Source organism: Heterodontus francisci, chromosome 8 (assembly GCF_036365525.1).
Source record: "Heterodontus francisci isolate sHetFra1 chromosome 8, sHetFra1.hap1, whole genome shotgun sequence".
In the NCBI taxonomy this organism is placed as follows: Eukaryota; Metazoa; Chordata; class Chondrichthyes; order Heterodontiformes; family Heterodontidae; genus Heterodontus; species Heterodontus francisci.
In genome coordinates, this window is record NC_090378.1 from 121,966,182 (window position 1) to 121,980,328 (window position 14,147).

A 14,147-nucleotide genomic window follows, 5' to 3' on the forward strand; every position below is an offset into this window, starting at 1 on the left:
AACCACGATCCTGCTTTTCGTGTAGGTAGAGCTGCTCATTATTCTGCTATTAACACTCTCTCTGGACGAATGCTTTGTCTCTCACCATTAGGATTAACACACTCTTTGCCTTTGTATTACGACAGCTTTGTTATTTAATCTGTCCTGCCCTCTGCCCTATCACACACCTTTCCTTTTGTTCTCATCCTCACCAACAGCTTTCCCTCACTTAAAACCTAATTCTTTTCTAACCTTTGCCAGTTCTATGAAGGGTCACAGACCCGAAACGTTAACTCTGCTTCTCTCTCCACAGATGCTGCCTGACCTATTTCCAGCACTTTCTATTTTTATTTTATATTATAAATTTAACAGAATGATACCTGGTGTTCTGGTGTTAAATTTCCTCTTACAAAAATTACACAAACTAGGGCTGTATTTCCTAGGATTTAGAAGATTAAGGGGTCACATGATCAAGGATTCCAAGAGATTAAGGGAAACTGATCATTTCTCTCTATCTATTTCCTCTGGCTGGGGAACCTGGGACTTGGGGACACTGCCCAAAATTTACAGCCAGAACTTTCAGGAGTGAAATCAGGAAATACTTTCATGTGGAAAGGTTGATGGAAGTCTGAAAGTCTCTCCTGAAAATGGCACTTGATGCTGGGTCAATAGTTAATTCTAAATCTGAGATTGATAGATTTCTGTTAACCAAAGGTATTAAAGGGATTAACGGCCTGGGGATGGGATGGGGGAAGGGTGGGAGAGAAAGAGAGCTCGGTCACAGATCTGCCATGAACTCATTGAATTGCAGAACAGGTTCGAGGGGCTAAATGCCCTATTCCTATGCCTGTTCCTATTATCATATGGAGTTCAAAGGCCATTTCAGGTCAAACAGGGCACTGTGGTGTTCTGCATCATCGCGTTCATCCTGAGTGAACAGTGGGACAGTAGGGTGTAGTCACGGTTAAAACATGGGAGCTAAACAGTAGGATGCAGTTTTATTAATAAGTTTGAGGAAGTTCTGCCTCATCTATGACTTGACGTGAGAAAGCACTGTGTATTCATCGTTGCACTGCAGGAATCAGGGCAGTGAATTTGTGCTCAGTTCAGTCCCAAGGACAATAAATTAAGAGGGGAAGTGAAGAAGAAAATAAGACTGGTAAAGAGAGAATATGAGAACAGAATAGCAGCCAACATAAAAGGGAACCCAAAAATCATCTATCAGCATGGAAATATTAGGCGGATAATAAGAGGTGCAATGGGGCCCATTTGGGACAAAGAGGGTAATATATGCAGGGCAAGGCTAATATACTTAATGAGAAGTTGGTATCAGTGTTCACTAAGGAAATGGAATCTACCAAAATATCAGTAGAAGCAGAGACAGTAGAGGCAATGGATAGGCTAAAAATTGAAATGGGGAGGTACTAAAAAGGCTGGTTATGCTTAGCATCCGGGTCCGATGGCTGCATCCCAGGGTTCACAAGTTGCTAAAGGAGATGGGGTTGAGATCGTGGAAAGGCTTTCCATAATCTTCCAATTTTCCCTGGATATGGGGGTAGTTGCCAGAGGATTAGAGAGTGACAAATGTGTAAAAGAAAGGTGTAAGGACAGTCTAAGCAACTACAAGCCAGTTAGTTTAACGTCAGTGGTGGGTCAGGTTTTAGAAACAATATTTAGGGAAGAAATCAATAGACACTTGGAGAGGTCCGAGTTAAGTAAGGACAGTCAGCATGGATTTGTAAAAAGCAGATGATGCTTGAAGAATCTATTGAATTTTTTGATGAAGTAAGAGAAGGTTGATGAAGGGAATATGGTGAATGTTGTTTACATGGATTTTAAGAAAGCGTTTGATAAGGTACCACATAAAAGGCTGGTTAACAAAATTGAGGCTCATGGAATAGGAGAGGCAATGTTCCAATTGGATAAAAAAATGTCTTAAGGACAGAAAACAGCGAGTTGTAGTAAATGGTTGCTTTTCTCAAGGGTCAGTGCTGGGGCTACTGCTTCTTTTGCTATTTATAAATCACTCGGATCTTGGAATAGAATAGAATCTTAAAATTTGCCGATGACACCAAACTTGGAGATGTGGCAAACAGTGAAGATGATATGAACCAGCTGCAACCGGACACAGATAGACTAGCAGAGTGGGCAGACAGGTGACAGATAGAATTTAATACTGCCAAATGTGAGGTGATGCATTTTGGCAGAAGGAATGGGGAGAGGCAACAGAGACTTAATGGCACAATAATAAAGAGTGTGCAGGAGCAGAGGGACCTGGGGGTGCATGTGCATCAGATCTTTAAAGAAGGCAGGACATATTGATAGAGTGGTTTATCAAGCATATGAGATCTTGGGCTTCATAAATAGAGGCATTAAGTACAAAAGCAGGGAAGTTATGCTGAACCTTTAGAAAGCTCTGGTTAGGCCCCAACTGAGTACTGTATCCAGTTGCAGTCACCACACTTCAGAAAGGATGCGAGGGTCCTTGAGAGGGTGCAGAGGAAATTTACCAGAATGGGTTCAGGAGTGAGGGATTTTAGTTACACGGTTAGATTGAAAAAGCTGGGTTTGTTCTCCTTAGAACAAAAGAGATGGAGGGGAGATTAAATAGAAGTGTGCAAGATTGTGACAGGCTTAGATAATTTAGACAAGGAAAAACTCTTCTCACTAGCTAATGGTACAAGGTCTAGGGGACACAGATTGAAGGTTGTGGGCAAGAGATGCAGGAGAAATATTTATTTATTTAGAGATACAGCACTGAAACAGGCCCTTCGGCCCACCAAGTCTGTGCCAACCATCAACCACCCATTTATACTAATCCTACATTAATCCAATATTCCTACCACATCCCCACCTTCCTTCAATTCCCCTACCACCTACCTATACTAGGGGCAATTTATAATGGCCAATTTACCTATCAACCTGCAAGTCTTTGGCTGTGGGAGGAAACCGGAGCACCTGGCGAAAACCCACGCGGTCACAGGGAGAACTTGCAAACTCCGCACAGGCAGTACCCAGAATTGAATCCGGGTCGCTGGAACTATGAGGCTGCGGTGCTAACCACTGCGCCACAGTGCTGCCCTTGGGTTGTCACACACTTGGATTGGGTTCCTCGTGACATGATGTTGTTTTTAATCTGATCATCTCTTCCCTTGGATGTGTGTATCTTTCCCCTCTCGCAATCCCACAATGGCTCAGTGCATGCCACAATGTGAAATCTTTGCATGGTGTGATCCTCTCAAGAGAAACGCTTGCCCATTAAGGCATCCCGGGTCTCTCTTGCTCTTAATTCCAGAGGACATCCTGCTTCCTCTCCCCTTCCATCTTGTGAGTGTTGCCCATTGTCCTCATCAGGAACTCCATCTTCATCTGATGACACCTCACGGTTACCTTGAACCTCCTCAATGGTGTTTCCCCTTTCCATCGCCAGGTTACGCCGGGTACAGCAAACGACAATAATCCTGGATACCCGTGCTGGCGTGTACTGCAATGCTCCTCCTGAGCGGTCCAGATACCTAAATCTCATCTGGAGCTAGAGGAAGAATGTTTTGATGCAGGGCGAATATGAGGAAGAACGTTTGGATGCAGGGGGAATATGAGGAAGAACGTTTTTACACAGCGGGTGGAAATGACCTGGAACTCAATACTCACAATGGTGGTGGAAACGGAGACAATTAATGACTTCAAGAGGAAGCTGGATGGCCTCTTGTTGGAAACAGACTTGCAGGGCTCTGGGGATCGAGCTGCAGAATAGGACTGACTGGATAATTCCACGGAGAGCTGGCATGGACTCAATGGGCAGAATGGCCTCCTTCTGTACTGTAAATGACTCTATTGAGTCTAAACGACTGAGATTTTATCCAGGCAACGGGAGTCTCAATGTGTGGAAAAAGTGACACCGAGAACCCTGCATTGCTTCTTCTATGGGAGGCCCACTGAAACCAGGGCCAATTAGGCACTTAAGTGGACTGTGGAGTGCATTCCACGGGATCAAGGACCCCGGCGACAGACCTCCTGCCCTGTGGGAACTGCCGGCCAATCAGAGGCCGTCAGCTCTTTCACGGAGCAGCGCCGCCGCGGAGGCAGTGGCTGTTGCCGGTGCAGCACCTACCTGAGGCCCAGAAGTGGCGTGGACCCAGTCCACAAGTAGGTCAAGCCCGGAAGAGTCTCAGTGTGTGGGGGTCACGGGGAACTGGGTGTTCAGGGAGGTTCGGTAGCAAAAATAGAGTTGTGGATCTCAGCAAGCCCCCCGCTTCTCGATGCCAAGTCCCTTGTTTAGTCAGTAAGTGCCTTTTAACAAGGGATCCCCACCTCTCGAACTGGAAAGCAACCTGCATGTGTTTTTGTGTCATGCTTCCCGCACACAACAGGGCCACGTGGCGCACGGCTAATTGCGGCAGTGGTGGAATGAGGCCCTTAATTGGCATGGATTTCCCAGTTAAGGGCCTCAATTGGAGGCGGGGCAGGTAGGCCATTCACAGGCCTCTGCACCCCAGAAATAATTTTGGCGGAGACAGGAAGGTGGAAGGCTCCTCTCTCCCCACCTCTAACCCCACCACGGGGGTGAGCATAAATCTCACCCCATGTCTGTATGACAGCATTTAAATAAATGACATGATCTTCTGTTTTAATGATGTTGGTGGAGGGATAAATATTGGCCAGAACACGTGTGAGGAGACCCCAGATCTTCTTTGAATAGTGCCATGAGATCTTTTACATCCAAGTGGGCAGATAGGGTCTCATTTCAAAGTCTTATTTGAAAGACTGCACCTCTGACAGTGCAGCACCCACTGGGCACTGCACTGAAATGTTAGTCGAGATTCTATGTTCAAGTGTCTGAGTGGAACTTGAATTCATGGCCTTCTGACTCAGGATGAGAATGCTGCCACTGAGCTCAGACTCACCTAAGTTCAGAACCCATGCAATTAACCATTTTAATATGAATCGAGGTCATCTACCCATTATACAATCAGAAATGAAATGATTGCTAAAAAAAACCATGTTCTACTTGTTGCGAGATGAGGCAGGAACAAAAATGAAAAAATGATAAAAAGCTTAAAACAAAAGACATGTAATGGAAAACTGTTGGTGTGGAAAGCACAGCAACCCCTAATAACAATCTGGCAGCAACTTTGTGACAACCATTGTTATGAGCGCTACCATTTTTTGTTAAATTTTGAAGATTTGTGTTTTAAAAACTGAAAAAAAATTCCATAGATGGAATTTGTGTTTTTTGTAAAAAGAGGTCAACAAAACAGTTACTGGAAGGCACCTGTTTTCAGACAAAGGGCCTGTTTCAGTGCTGTATCTCTCTGTGACTCTATGACTCTCAATGAGTAACTAATTACAGAACAGCAACAGCCAAATTAGCTAATGACTTCTGAATAGTCACTTGAAATAAAGTGAAGCATCAACTAATGATTTACTGTAAGGATCTGCAATTCTGAGGGAATAATTGATTAGCCCCACTGGCTGTTTTCCAGTCCTTGCAGTTTGATCCACAGAAATAAGCGTAAATAGTAAACCAGTTGTTTGGCACAGATGGGATGATGCAAACAAAATGATAATTTAGCACTTTAAATCCCTCATGCTGACATTAGTAGGCATTAAATGGTACAAAGGAACAAGAACAGTGAGTTTGCAATCTCATATTGCAAATCAAATACACTAGACTGTACATTGTGGTTCTTAGAGCGTGACAACAATGAAGCCACATTAGCCTACATAAACCACATATAAAAACCATATAGTAATAGTGAGAGAAGTTTACCAGGCAGTGAATGAAGTGTTTCCCTTCTCTTTCTTGGTTTCTATATAACATATGGTCAAGGCAGCCATGTATCACACCACAGAGTGTGTGAATGTCATATTGCACCAAGGAATCATACAAGAGTAGGGAAATTTGATAATAGACAAACTTAAAGACTTCGTATCTGAATGCATAAAGCATTTGGAATAAAATGGATGAGTTAACAGCACAAATAGAGATGAATGGGTATGATTTAGTGGCAATTACTGAGACGTGGTTGCAGGGAAATCAGGTTTGGGAATTGAATATCCAAGGGTACTCAGTATTTCGGAAGGATAGGCAGAAAGGAAAAGGAAGCGGAGTAGCTTTGTTAGTAAAGGAAGAGATCAGTGCTGTTGTGAGAAATGATATAGGAACTGGAGATCAAGACATAGAACCAGTCTGGGCAGAAATAAGAAATATCAAGGGAAAGAAGTCCCTGGTGGGAGTAATCTATAGGTCCCCAAACAGTAGTTCCGCAGTGGGGTACAGTATAAACCAGGAAATACTGGGGGCTTGTAAGAAAGGTATGGCAATAATCTTGGGTGATTTTAATATGCATACAGACTGGATTAATCAAATTGGCAAGAGTAGCCTCAAGGGAGAGTTCATTGAATGTATTAGATATTGTTTTCTGGAGCAATATGTTGTGGAACCAACCAGGGAGCAGGCTATTCTAGATTTGGTATTGTGTAATGAGGTGGGATTAATTTATGATCTCATAGTTAAGGATCCTCTAGGGAAGAGTGATCATAGCACGCTAGAATTTCAAATTCAGTTTGAGGGCGAGAAACTGGAGACCCACACTAGTGTTCTGGAGTTAAACAAAGGTAATTACATAGGCATGAGGACAGATTTGGCCCTAGGTGGACTGGGCAGGAAGACTAAAAGGTTGGACAATTGATGAGCAGTGGCAGATGTTTAAGGAGATATTCAATTCCTCCGAACTAAAATGTATTCCATAGAGGAAGAAAGATTTTAAGAGGGGGAAAAACATCCATGGCTCAGCAAGGAAGTTATGGATAACAAAGACAAAAACTAAGGCACACCATATTGAAAAGGCCAGTGGCAGGCTGCAAGATTGGGAAACTTTTAAAGATCAACAAAGGGTTACTAAAAAGATAATAAAAAGAGCGAAGATAAATTATGAAAGAAAACTAGCGCAAAATATAAAAATGGATATCAAAAGCTACTCTGAGTCTATGAAAGGGAAGACAGTAGCTAAAGTGAGTGTTGCTCCTTTGGAGGATTAGACTGCAGAGTTAATAGAGGGGAACACAGAAATGGCAGAGATACAGAATGCAGTGTGGCCACCATTTTCTGCACCCTCCGCCACTCCTGGCAACAGGACAACAATCCAGGCCAAAAAGTTTGAAGCTTTTTTACCTGCACACACACACACACACACACACACGCACACACGCACACAGAGACACACAGAGACAGAGAGAGAGACACACACACACAAAAACAGAGATACACACAGACACAGACACACAAACACACACACAAACACAGAGACACACACATACACAGACACACACATACACAGACACACACATACACAGACACACACATACACAGACACACACATACACAGACACACACATACACAGACACACACATACACAGGTTTTCCTTTGTTTAAGAAGGGTAGCAAGGATAATCCAGGAAATTATAGGCCGGTCAGCCTTACATCATCAGTAGGGAAATTATTAGAGAGGATTCTTCGGGACAGGATTTACTCCCATTTGGAAACAAACGAACTTATTAGCGAGAGACAGCATGGTTTTGTGAAGGGGAGGCGTGCCTCACTAATTTGATTGAGTTTTTTGAGGAAGTGACAAAGATGATTGATGAAGGAAGGGCAGTGATGTTATCTATATGGACTTCAGTAAAACCTTTGACAAGGTCCCTCATGGCAGACTGTTTACAAAAGGTGAAGTCACACGGGATCAAAGGTGAGCTGGCAAGATGGATACAGAACTGGCTCAGTCATAGAAGACAGAGGGTACCAGTGGAAGGGTGCTTTTCTGAATGGAGGGATGTGACTAGTGGTGTTCCGCAGGGATCAGTGCTGGGACCTTTGCTGTTTGTAGTATTTATAAATGATTTGGATGAAAATGTAGCTGATCTGATTAGTAAGTTTGCAGACAACACAAAGGTTGGTGGAGTTGCAGATAGTGATGAGGATTGTCAGAGGATATAGCAGGATATAGATCGGTTGGAGACTTGGGCAGAGAAATGGCAGATGGAGTTTAATCCGGATAAATGTGAGGTAATGCATTTTGGAAGGTCTAATGCAGGTGGGAAGTATACAGTAAATGGCAGAACCCTTAGGAGTATTGACAGGCAGAGAGATCTGGGCGTACAGGTCCACAGGTCACTGAAAGTGGCAACGCAGGTGGATAAGGTAGTCAAGAAGGCATACGGCATGCTTGCCTTCATCGGTCGGGGCATAGAGTATAAAAATAGGCAAGTCATGCTGCAGCTGTACAGAACTTTAGTTACGCCACACTTAGAATATTGCGTGCAATTCTGGTCGCCACACGACCAGAAAGACGTGGAGGCTTTGGAGAGGGTACAGAAGAGGTTTACCAGGATGTTGCCTGGTCTGGAGGGCATTAGCTATGAGGAGAGGTTGGATAAACTCGGATTGTTTTCACTGCAACGACGGAGGTAGAGGGGCGACATGATAGAGGTTGACAAAGTTATGATCGGCATGGACAGAGGGAATAGTCAGAATCTTTTTCCCAGGTTGGAAGAGTCAGTTACTTGGGGACATAGGTTTAAGGTGAGAGGGGCAAAGTTTAGAGGGGATGTGCGAGGCAAGTTCTTTACACAGAGGGTGGTGAGTGCATGGAACTTGCTGCCGGGGGAGGTGGTGGAAGCAGGTCCGATAGCGACGTTTAAGAGGCATCTTGACAAATACATGAATCGGATGGGAATAGAGGGATACGGTCCCCGGAAATGCAGAAGGTTTTAGTTGAGGCAGGCATCAAGATTGGCGCAGGCTTGGAGGGCCAAATGGCCTGTTCCTGTGCTGTACTGTTCTTTGTTCTAAACACACACACACAGACAGACACAGACGGACACACAAATAAAGACACACACACACACACACACAAAGACACACAAACAGACACAAACACAGAGACACACACATGGACACAAACACGGACACAAACACACACACAAACACGGCTCTATGTTACCTTGTACATAAAAACATATCTGATTACTGCAGTGAAGCTTCAAACATGAATTCCCAAAGATAAAGTAGCAAGGTGGAGTTCTTTTTTGCTGCTGCTGACCCACCTGACAATAGATTAAATTTCAGACAAAGTGGAACGTAGATCTGATTTTCATTCAAATCGTTCAAATATTTAATTTCCATCACGTAGGCTCACAACTAAGTGCTAAATCCTTTCATTTTAATACATGTTTTCTTTCGGAGTCTTTCCTGACAATGCAGAGCATGCGCACAGCGATCGCTGACGTCATCAGTGCATCTGAACATTTGCCAGCTTGCCAGGATGAATCTGCACATGCACACGGTGACGTCACCACCAATAACAACAGACGCATTGCCTCACCCCCTCAATGGCTGCAATCACTGCCTCCATTCATCCCAACAGTATCCCACTTCAGCCGCTCGCTCCCCGCTAGTGCCCCCCCGACCCCCACCCCGAGCGCTCGCTGCCCGCTATCACCCCCCCGACCCCCACTCCGACCGCTCGCTCCCCGCTACCACCCCCCGACCCCGCTCCCCGACCGCTCGCACCCCGCTACCACCCTCCGACCCCGCACCCTGACCTCTCGCTCCCTGCTATCACCCCTCCACCCCGCTCCCCCACCGCTCGCTCCCTGCTATCACCCCTCCACCCCGCACCCCGACCGCTCGCTCCCCGCTACCACCCTCCGACCCCGCACCCTGACCGCTCGCTCCCTGCTATCACCCCTCCACCCCGCTCCCCCACCGCTCGCTCCCTGCTATCACCCCTCCACCCCGCACCCCGACCGCTCACTCCCCGCTACCACCCCCCGACCCCGCACCCTGACCGCTCGCTCCCTGCTATCACCCCTCCACCCCGCTCCCCCACCGCTCGCTCCCTGCTATCACCCCTCCACCCCGCACCCCGACCGCTCACTCCCCGCTACCACCCCCCGACCCCGCACCCTGACCGCTCGCTCCCTGCTATCACCCCTCCACCCCGCACCCCGACCGCTCGCTCCCCGCTACCACCCTCCGACCCCGCACCCTGACCGCTCGCTCCCTGCTATCACCCCTCCACCCCGCTCCCCCACCGCTCGCTCCCTGCTATCACCCCTCCACCCCGCACCCCGACCGCTCGCTCCCCGCTACCACCCTCCGACCCCGCACCCTGACCGCTCGCTCCCTGCTATCACCCCTCCACCCCGCTCCCCCACCGCTCGCTCCCTGCTATCACCCCTCCACCCCGCTCCCCGACCGCTCGCTCCCCGCTACCACCCTCCGACCCCGCACCCTGACCGCTTGCTCCCTGCTATCACCCCTCCACCCCGCACCCCGACCGCTCGCTCCCCGCTACCACCCTCCGACCCCGCACCCTGACCGCTCGCTCCCTATCACCCCTCCACCCCGCTCCCCCACCGCTCGCTCCCTGCTATCACCCCTCCACCCCGCACCCCGACCGCTCACTCCCCGCTACCACCCCCCGACCCCGCACCCTGACCGCTCGCTCCCTGCTATCACCCCTCCACCCCGCTCCCCCACCGCTCGCTCCCTGCTATCACCCCTCCACCCCGCACCCCGACCGCTCACTCCCCGCTACCACCCCCCGACCCCGCACCCTGACCGCTCGCTCCCTGCTATCACCCCTCCACCCCGCTCCCCCACCGCTCGCTCCCTGCTACCACCTACCCACAACCCACCACAATCACTCTCTACTACCGCGCCCCACCCCAGCTGCTCGCTCCCTGCTATCATCTCTCTGCCGTCGGCCAGTCGCTCTCTGCGGCACCACTGAAGAAGTGGTGGGCATCAGGTTGCTGACGGTGGAGTAAGTAGCGAGGCATGGAACGGGTAGCTGAGGGGAGGCAGCGGCGAGACAGGGAAGGAGTAGCTGAGGGGAGGCAGTGGCGAGGCAGGGAGCAGGTAGCCGACGGGAGGCAGTGGCGAGGCAGGGAGCAGGTAGCTGAGGGGAAGCAGTGGCGAGGCAGGGAGCAGGTAGCTGAGGGAGGCAGTGGTGAGGCAGAGAGGGAGTAGCTGAGGGGAGGCAGCGGCGAGGCAGGGAGGGAGTAGCTGAGGGGAGGCAGTAGCGAGGCAGGGAGCGGGTAGCTGAGGGGAGGCAGTGGCGAGGCAGGGAGCAGGTTGCTGAGGGGAGGCAGTGGCGAGGCAGGGAGGGAGTAGCTGAGGGGAGGCAGTGGCGAGGCAGGGAGGGAGTAGCTGAGGGGAGGCAGTGGCGAGACAGGGAGCAGGTAGCCGACGGAGGCAGTGGCGAGGCAGGGAGGGAGTAGCTGAGGGGAGGCAAAGGCGAGGCAGGGAGCAGGTAGCTGAGGGAAGGCAGTGGCGAGGCAGGGAGCAGGGAGCTGAGCGGAGGCAGTGGCGAGACAGGGAGGGAGTATCTGAGGGGAGGCAACGGCGAGGCAGGGAGCAGGTAGCTGAGGGGAGGCAGTGGCGAGGCAGGGAGCAGGTAGCTGAGGGGAGGCAGCGGCAAGGCAGGGAGGGAGTAGCTGTGGGGAGGCAGCGGCGAGGCAGTGAGGGAGTAGCTGAGGGGAGGCAACGGCGAGGCAGGGAGCAGGTAGCTGAGGGGATGCAATGGCGAGGCAGGGAGGGAGGAGCTGAGGGGAGGCAGCGGCGAGACAGGGAGCGGGTAGCTGAGGGGAGGCAACGGCGAGGCAGGGATCAAGTGGCTGAGGGGAGGCAACGGCGAGGCAGGGAGCAAGTGGCTGAGGGGACGCAGATGCGACGCAGGGAGGGGGTAGCTGAGTGCAGACAGCGGCGAGGCAGGGAGGGGGTAGCTGAGGTGAGGCAATGGTGAGGCGGGGAGCAAGTGGCTGAGGGTAGCCAACGGCGATGCAGGGAGGGGGTAGCTGAGGGGAGGCAGTGGCGAGGCAGGGAGCGGATAGCTCGGGGCAGCAATGGTGAGGCGGGGAGCAAGTGGCTGAGGGGCGGCAGCGGCGATGCAGGGAGCACGTGGCTGAGGGGAGGCAGGGAGCGGGTAGCTGAGAGGAGGCAGCAGCAAGGCAGGGAGGGGGTAGCTGAGGGGAGGCAGTGGCGAGGCAGGTAGTGAGCAGTGAGGAGACGGGTGCAGAATGGAGCGACGAAGAGAAGTGCAATGGTGGGAGGGAGTGGGATACTGTTGGGGATGTGATGGAGGTGGTGACTACAGACACTGATAGAGTTTGGGTTTAATTTTTTGTGACAATTGAGCAGAGGCATTTTTATTACTGGCAGCTGTCTGAGACATCACAGATAGTGACGTTTCAGTTGATGAGGCTGCATTTGTACATGTGCCAGTACTACACCACCTGGTGGTTCTGTTGTCAATAAACGCAGCCTTTTTCTTTTCCCTCTTCTACATACAATTTTGAAAAGGTGGAATCTAACCACGGTGCATAAATTGCAATCAATGGATACTGGGAGAGGAATAACACATAGAAATCACTAGACATGAAAAGACCTCGGCCCTTTTGGTTCACCTTCTACCATCCCAATAATCATATGATACAATGATAATGCAGTTGTTGACGAGACATAGTGTTCAATCTCTATCAATTAGTCTACAACAGATGTCGGTATGAGGTGAGGAAACCCCAGTGTTGGAGCGATTTGAGTCCAAAGTCACTTGTTCTTCCCAATTATGCTGCACTTATCACATGCCTCAAATTATTCAAACTGTACCAACCACCAAATCTTCCCAAGACAGTAAAACAATAATGGCTACACATCAAAAGGCTCCATTCACGGTGCAGCTGTTGCACATCATGTCTGTTCACTGATCCTATAATAAAGGATGCTGTCCTCTGAAGTAACCAGATGAAGTGTCTCCTCTGCTTATTATGTGATACTTACAGGCTGAGGCACTTGACCACACTTTCTGTCCTTTGGTGATGATGGACTGCTGTCGGGGGCTGCCTCTATTTCACGGGACACATTATAGCTGCAGGATGGCAGATAAGCACATTTCAGACGAGGTGCAACTAAAAATAAACAATGTTCTCGTTTAATGTTCTTGTCATTTTTGAGAATTCATTTTTCACACTAATGATTATTTTACTTCCAAAAGGCACTTATTTTTCAGGCAAGAGAATAATTCATATTACTTTGATTAATGATTGACAGGTGCAACAACCAGAATGGTTCTCACTATTGCAGCCACAATCTTTTCTGCTGTGTGAAAAGCAGCAAGAGAAGTATGTAACTCCACGTGTCAGACATTCTCAGAGGGCAGCCGCCATCACCCTTCACAGCTTTTTTGCAGGACACACTGAAGGGAGCAGAAATATGGTGCAACCTGTACATTGGATGGAGGAAAGTTAATAAGCACTGGGCTTATAGAAAGTGTACTGGTTAGAATTGGAAGTTGAACTTCCAGTGCTTAGAGTGATAGAAAAAGTTGCAGATTCACAACAAACAAAGCAAGCACCTGGCGTCAACTGCACTGCTATGAGAATGCACACAGCTGGGAATGGACATTTCACAAGGAATGAAAGAAAGAGGAGGATCAGTCACCTCAGGTGGAGAACACTCAACATGCTAGGTCCAGTGATACTAAAATGAGAGAGTGGGTCCTGTTAACCAGCAGTAAAGAGAAGACAAAACATAGGAGCAAGAGTTAATGTTAAATGGCTCTGGAATCTTCAGTGCAATTCACTGAAAATCAGCCAAAACATCTTAGAATTTGAAGTGCAACTTATGTTCAGTGCAAACTGAGTTTCTGTGATGCTTTGCGCTAGTTTAAATATCATACTCGAAGCTGGCCCCACCCACAAAACTGACCATGTCCCCAGATCAAATTAATCATCATTGTGGGTACCCGCTAGTCAAGTGGATTTGTGGCCCAAGGAGGTGCTTAAAATTAAGCCCTTTTTTAAACAAAAAGACGCAAGAATACTTAACAGGCACATCTCAAAAACTCTTTTCCCATTTACTAAGAAACCACCGTCTGCAAACGAACGTAGCAAGTAAATAGTTTGTATTGTTTTTGTCCTGCTAGGCCTCCACCTGCCAAGAATGAGGCACATTAATTTTGTCATGAACATTGATTTTAAACTGTTACTGGAGTGAAGAAAGGACTTGTTAAACAGATCAGTTGTGGCTGGAAAAGATATTTGCATATTAACAGATGATGATTGAAGAACAAAGCACTGACACATTCAACCCACAATGGACCTT